Here is a 7545-nt window from a genome sequence, read left to right as displayed (position 1 = left end):
CAGCGTTAAACACCAAGCTATTGCTGCAATTCTGGTTTAAAAACTCTCCCTGATGAATGGTCATAAAGGTCCTCACTTAAACATTTCTGGATATTGGGTGACAACTGGCTTTCAGTTGTGCTCTTGTGTTGTTACCCCTCTATGGTTGTCCACATTATTATTATTATCATTAAAGGATTAAGGATTTATGTAGCGCCAACATATTACATAGAGCTGTACAATAAATTCGGGTTGCAAATGACAGACGAATACAGCCAGTGACACAGGAGGAGAGGACCCTGCCCCGAAGAGCTAACAATCTAGGAGGTGGGGGAAGTATCACACAATAGGAGGGGGATTTGGAATGGTGGGAAGTAGTGAGGGTTTAGACGACAGAAGAAGACGGGTAGGTGAGGTTGAAGCGTTGGGTTTCGAGTTCTCTTTTAAAGGAGCAGAAGGTAGGAGCAAGCCGAATAGGACGAGGAAGACCATTCCAGAGGATCGGGCAGCTCTAGAAAAGTCTTGGAGCCTCACCTGTGATGAGGTTATGAGTGAGGAAGTCATTAGTAGGTCATTGGAGGGGAGAAGAGAGTGGCCAGAAAGGTCAGAAAGGTAAGTGGGACAAGAACTGTGGAGGGATTTGAAGGCAAAGCACAGGAGCTTGAATTTTATTCCAAAGTGAAATGGAAGCCAATGAGGAGAACTACAGAAGAGGAGAGGTGGGTAGGTAGGAGGGTAGGTGGGAATGATGAGTCTGGCTGCAGCACCATATCCATGGCGAAGCCAGCTTGCTGTACAAAGAAACTACAGATACATTATCCACCATTATCACCATGTGGAAGCAGCAAGTGAATGCAGGTATTTTCTTAATGCAGTATGAAAATGGAAAGAAGAGTCCTTTATAGGTCAGGATCACAAGGAGAATCCCTCTATGGCTGCAGAATTCTTTGAAAAAAATAACTAAAATATGTTTATGGTAGGAAAAGGTTTGGAAGAATTACATTTTATTTGAACTACCAAAAGATTCTTGTTGAGCTTTAACATTGCAATGACTTACAAGAAAGGGAAGTATTATCTCGCAGGCCAATCCAAGGTCACCTAGCAAGTATAATGACTGGGTCAGATATAAAAATAATGAAGAATTCGCAAGTCACAAGAGTTTATCACTGGCAAAGCTTTGCTCAGTCCATTAAGGAAATGAAACTGCTTGATCTTACACCATCCTAGAACACGTGGTAAAAACAGAACAAAACTGTGCTGATTCACCATACTTACAGCAAACAAAGTGCAAAAACAAAGCTACAAAAAGACAAATGGAGCAATCATAAATATGAATTACCCAGAAGATTCACTTCCTCCATGTAGGCAGGAATATGTATGCTGAAAGCTGTATTTAGACAAAAGTGAAGGATGCTACTTAATACAAGTGCATGTGTAAATCAGAGTGATGGTAATGCTGGCGACTTTGGATGAAGAAATCTAAGAACTGTAATGCGTGCCAGTCATAAGCTAGAGGGGAGGGGGGGAAGAAGCTGTAGGTGCGTGATGGTCCCTCTATTATGACCCAACTCTTCAGGAACCACCCAAGAACTGCCGGGTGGTTACTGAAAATTGCTGGGTGGTGCACCCAGCTAAAAGGGGTCGGGGGAACAGTGCTTTGGAGTGGACCATCTCAGCATATATCACACACACCACATTAGGGGATCATATACCCTCTCCAAGCAAGTGTATATACAATAAATTAGGCCACCCACCATAGATGGGAGGCTAGCAACTACCACTTAAGGTGGGTAATAATTCCCGCTGAAATGATCATTGGTAATCACTTATGGTAACAGGCAAACAACAGACAGAGTACTACTAATGACTGGCTCTGGCAATGGAATTCTAGCATTTGTCAAAGCCTTAGTCACTTTCTCCAACCCCACCCTGCTCCCTTCTATTAGCACAGTGTAGTAACACCTTGGTGGTTTTAAATTCATTCTATGATCATATGATATGTATGTAATGATGGAACAAGCTGGCATGACTTGGGCTGTGAATGCCCACAAGGCGTTGTGTTGATCTGAACAGATTCAGACTCCAAGCAAGCCATCAATACTGTTTAGCTGCCAACATATGTACATTCTACCTCCTGCCTGCCTGGTTTCAACCTATGCTTTCTAGGGAGAACAAACTATACATTTTGTAGTGTTAAAGAGCACCAATGTACGTTTTATTGGCCTCTAGGCCAGAAACGGCCCAGCCGGTAGTTCATTCTCGCCTAATGCCCCCTGGCCAATTCAGCCTAATGCCGTCCGGCAACCCGCGGCTCCGGAGACACGGGTTGCCGGCGGATCAGTCAGGTGGGGTGAGGAACTACCAGTGCTGGAGCTCCGAAGCCGCCAGAGCTCTGGTGCCGCCCCCTTGCAGTTCCGCCACCGCGGTAAATAGGGAAAGCTCCCTGAAGGTAAATCCCTCTCCTCTGCAATGCATACGGAGGAGAGGGATTTCACTTCAGGGTCCGGCCTAGTGTGCTCCCACCCACCCCATAAATGGCCTAGTGGCCATAAAACTTTGCCGACCCCCGATATAGGCCAATGCTTACTGCCCCAAATGTTCCCACCACTGTGGTCATCATGCCCCCTTGCCGCTGCGGTTATCCTTTTACTTCTCCTACACCCCCTGCCTGTTTTGCCCCCGGAACTTCCTGCCTGCCCTCTTCCCCATTAAGCTCTCACCCCCTAGAACCAATCACCCATTCATCCTTTACCATTATTATTACTATACAGTATTTATATAGCGCCATCATATTACGCAGTGCTGTACAAAGTCGATAGTCTTGTCACTAACTGTCCCTCAAAAGAGCTCACAATCTAATGTCCCTACCATAGTCATATGTTAATAATGTAGTCCAAGGTCAATTTTGAGGGAAAATCAATTAAACTTACTGCATGTTTTTGGAATGTGGGAGGAAACCGGAGTACCTGGAGGAAACCCACACATACACAGGGAGAACCTGCAAACTCCATGCAGATAGTGTCCTGGGCGAGATTCGAACCTGGCATCTAGCGCTGCAAAGGCAAGAGTGCTACCTCTGAGCCACCATGCTACCCATAAATCCCAAAACCTCCAACTCACATCTACCACTGATGGCAACATACAGATGAGTGGGATATTGGTCCGGCAAAACATACTACTAATGTATTTTAGAAATAGGATGTTATCAGGAAGGCTTGTATGGGATTGTTCTTCTTTTGAAAAAGTTACCTAGGATGTATTGTTTGCCAAGTCTAAAATGTATTAAATATCAAAGGAGAAGAGGAAAGGGAAAGATAGGCTTTTAAGGCAAAGGTGAAAAAAATTTGTGTATAGATAGACAGACGGAGAGACAAGGTTGTTCTATTTCCAACACTCCTAGTCTATATGTGAAACTACAACAAAGTGTTGACAAAGCAAATATAAATCTATATATCTCAAAATTTTGAGCTTATCTCATGTCCCGACGTGTTTCACCACAATGTCATGATCCCAATATTCCCCTGGCTTCTTCAGGGGAATATTGGGATCATGACATTGGATGCATTGAAAGTAAAAGGACAATTTTTTTTGATGCTTAAAAACAAGGTAAGAGTAATAAGGACATATCCACATTGAAATGGCCCTGGATCCTTAAGATGTTTAGTACTGGTGCTTGATATATATGGGTTTATAAGTCCCAGGAATATTAGGAGAATATAGAATTAGAGTAAGTAAGGTACTTACACACACACACACATATATACACACACACATATATACACACACACATATATACACACACACATATATACACACACACATATATACACACACACACATACACACACACACACATATATACACACACACACATACACACACACACACATATATACACACACACACATATACACACACACACATATATACACACACACACATATATACACACACACACATATATACACACACACACATATATATACACACACACACATATATACACACATATACATATATACATACATACACACAAATACAATTTTTTTCACCCATGCCTTAAAAGCCTATCTTTCCCTTTCTTCTTCGCCTTTGATATTATACTAATGTATTTGTAGTATTTGTTCTCTTTTTAAGCTTTTTCCATTTTATTCACCCGATTCTGACATTAACACTTCCTGTATTACTATATGTACTCTATCTGTGGAAATGCACCCCTGCCACCCAAGCACAGGACAATGGAACCCCTTCCCAAACACACATCATCTTCTCAAAAACATAGGTGGAAAGGTTTTGTAGTCCTCAGCAATAGCTGGGAATATTGTACAGAAAATTATCAGATCACAAGAAATCTAGCAGAATCCAAAGGTAAATCTGTGCAGTTATTAAACTGATCTAACAAAAACCATAAGTGGGTTAAATTTACAGACCAGAAAACAAGAAGGTAAAGGGGGTATAAAGTAAAGGAAATTCCGTCCTATATGCAGTGAACACACATGCAGATCCAATGGCCAGTTTGTAATTGATTAGAATACCCATAAACACATCACACATGTACGATATTCTTCCTACAACCCATTCAAGATTCTTACCCAATGCACTCTATTTGTACAAAAGAGAAAACTTTGTACTTTTGATCATTATTTACTAACATGACCGATCCAATCACACCCAAAAGCCAAAAACTGTTCTCTAATAATTGACTGGTTGCTGTTTTATCCTAAGATCAGCTTGATCACACTGAAAAATAAACAGATCATCTACACTAGGCTTTAGGAGTTTGTACAGATAAACTGAAAAAGGAAAAAGAAAACACTATAGCATAGTAGAACAATAACAATGATACATGGAGAGTAGCCAAAGGTTAAGTATCTACTTAAGACAAGGAATGCAGTTTGTGTTTATCTAGTAGATACAAGTGCAATAAATAGAAGATTACGAAAAACTCCAACAATAATTCTACTTTTATATCTCTATACATGTGAATACATGCGAATCGCCCCATGCAATGCCATGCAGCAAGGTTAAGCAGTTGTATACATTTGCAGCCATGAGATGCACCATAGGTTGGCCAGCAAGGGGCATTAGGGTGGCATTTAAAATAAAGTGCACCAATGCTTTTATTTCATGTTATTGCACAGATGCGAGATTATTCAAAGTTCTTACAAAAGCTGCAGGATGATGATGAATCCCCCTCCCACCCCAACTTCTATTTTATATAGCCCACATCAAAGCACCTTGATCTGCAAGCTCGCCATACATCTCCCAATATCAACTCCATCCCTATAATGATGAAAGCCAATTCCTAATCTCCACCTAACAGCTGAACAGACACTCCAGAAAAGGGAAAAGTAGCACATGACTCACCGCCTGCAACTTCCCCACTATCCAGATCTGCAACTTCCACACTTCCCAGCACAGGCATCTACCACACCACATACCCATAATGCTCCTGGAGCCAAAAGAATGCTGGGAAATGGAGTGCAGAGCTGTCAAGCACAATCAATACATATACTTTGAAACTGTGTAAATGCCATGTCACAGCAGGGGGCGCTCTTCACTTAACACAGGGTTACATTGAATAGGCTTATACCCAGCAGAGGGCGCTGTTCTCTATTATAACCAACAGTATAATGAATGCAGTCCATTGTATACATTGTATCAGAGTGGACACGGACCAATCAGGAGGCGGTATTGTCTGACAAAGCTGATAATGTCTCAAATAGTATTTTAATATCATGGAAAAGCTATCACAGCAAGGCACAGCACAGCCAGAAATGTACTGGTAATAAACATTTGGGTTTATTGGGGCCCATTTAGAAGGTTGGTGAATGAACACCAGAGATCACTGCCAGTAGGGGTCGCTGTTCTATAAAGGCTCAATAGTAATACAATGTATCTGAGTGTATATACCAGCTGATTCCAGATTGATACATTGTTTATCCCCGCAGGACAGATAGGTGGCGCTCTTCTCCCCTCACAGACCCTGAATACGGACATGTTAGTCATTCCTCTCCCCCACGCAATTACCATGCAGGGTGCCCGGTGTGAGCCAGATCGAGCCCCGGCTACCCCTTATCACGGCCGGATGTTGTTACCGTCCGCCTCCCCGAGCTGCAGCCTCTGTGTACTTCCGAGATGAGGAGGAGCTGTGTACTGCACGTACTTTATAGGCCACTGGAGGGCGCCGAGGGGCTTGTGGTGTCACCAATAGGTCACATAGCAACTGCGAACCTCTTCCTGAGGTTACGGGGCTAGTCACAAGCGAGAGGGAGGAGCAATGTGTCAATTATAATAAAGTGGCCGTTGGAATGAGGGGGAAGACGCGGGCCAGTCACAGACATGAGGGAGGAGCCATGTGTCAATCACAATAAAGTGAGCGTGGAATAAGGAGATGAAGTAGCTGACCAATCACAACACGAGGGATGAGCAATGTGTCAGTCATAATAAATTGGGCGTGGAATGGGAGGGAAGAGGCGGGTCAGTCACAACACAAGGAGGAGCCATGTGTCAATCATATTAAAGTGGGCGTGGTAAAAGGAGATGAAGAAGTGGAGCAGTCACAACACGAAGGAGGAGCAATGTGTCAATCATAATAAAGTGGGCGTGGAATGAGGGGGGGGGAAGAGGCGGGTCAGTCCCAACACAAGGGAGGAGCCATATGTAAATCATAATAAAGAGGGCGTGGAATGAGGAGGGAAGAGGCGGGCTAGTCACAAGCATGAGGGAGGAGCCAGGTGTCAATCCTAATAAAGTGGGCGTGGAAGGAGGAGAGAAGAGGCGTGTCTATGTTAATATGATGAAGTGGACAGAGCAGCTGCCAGTGTGGGCATCTGCCAGGAGAGAGTTCACGTGACACCTGCCACGCCCCATGTCACCTGCCCCCACCACCTACCTTCTGTACAATTTTAGGACATCCAAAAATGTTATTTGAAAGTATTTTCAATGTTACCCTTTAAAGCAAATCTTTTATGAACAAAAAAAAACCCTTTAACCAGTGAAAGCCCTCCTTCACTACACAAAATGAGCCCAGCAAGTCCCACGCTGTCTTGGCTTTTCTCTTTTCTGGAGAGAACTTCGATCAGTCCTCTTTCTCACGGGTTCTTCCCATCACCCAATGTCGCACTGTGCTGAGAAATTGATTTACAAGTTAACTTGCATGGCGTCGATGTTTAGGAACCCCGACATTGAGATCTCTGTTTGTGTTCCCAGCTCCGCCCAGGTGTTCAGAATATGGGCAGGTTCAGATCTCCCTTGGGCAACCTTGCCAGCTGCTCAAACACATGGCAGCGCTGGATTTTAAAGAAGCCGCTTTTGCACATGTGACAGTTGGCAGCGATGAGTTGTACGAGTAACACCCACTGCCGCACCTATTAATTTGCTATGGGGCTGCCACATAGAGATTCCCTCTGCCAATCTTTAGGGAGCCTCAGTGCCCTTCTCGATTAATACTAAAAAATGCAGCACAAGGAGTGATTATGGCCAGGCTGCAGAGAAATCTAATCTAGTTAGTGTTTCATCCAATAAATGTCTCCAATGTCTCAGGGCCGGGCCTGCAAATGTGGT

General features: G+C 43.5%; 1 protein-coding gene across 1 annotated transcript in view; it reads right to left on the bottom strand.

Moving 5' to 3' along the window:
* ATG4C (autophagy related 4C cysteine peptidase) overlaps positions 1 to 6209 on the bottom strand; it is a gene marked incomplete at its 3' end in the record, with an annotated part of 27431 nt that extends 21222 nt beyond the window's left edge. The window contains 1 exon segment of the mRNA XM_072420708.1: positions 6021 to 6209.
* Positions 6210 to 7545: the final 1336 nt, after the last annotated feature.

Source organism: Pyxicephalus adspersus, chromosome 8 (genome assembly GCF_032062135.1).
Source record: "Pyxicephalus adspersus chromosome 8, UCB_Pads_2.0, whole genome shotgun sequence".
NCBI lineage: Eukaryota > Metazoa > Chordata > Amphibia > Anura > Pyxicephalidae > Pyxicephalus > Pyxicephalus adspersus.
Note: the sequence above shows the minus strand (reverse complement) of the source record. Positions and strands in the feature narration are given on the sequence as shown.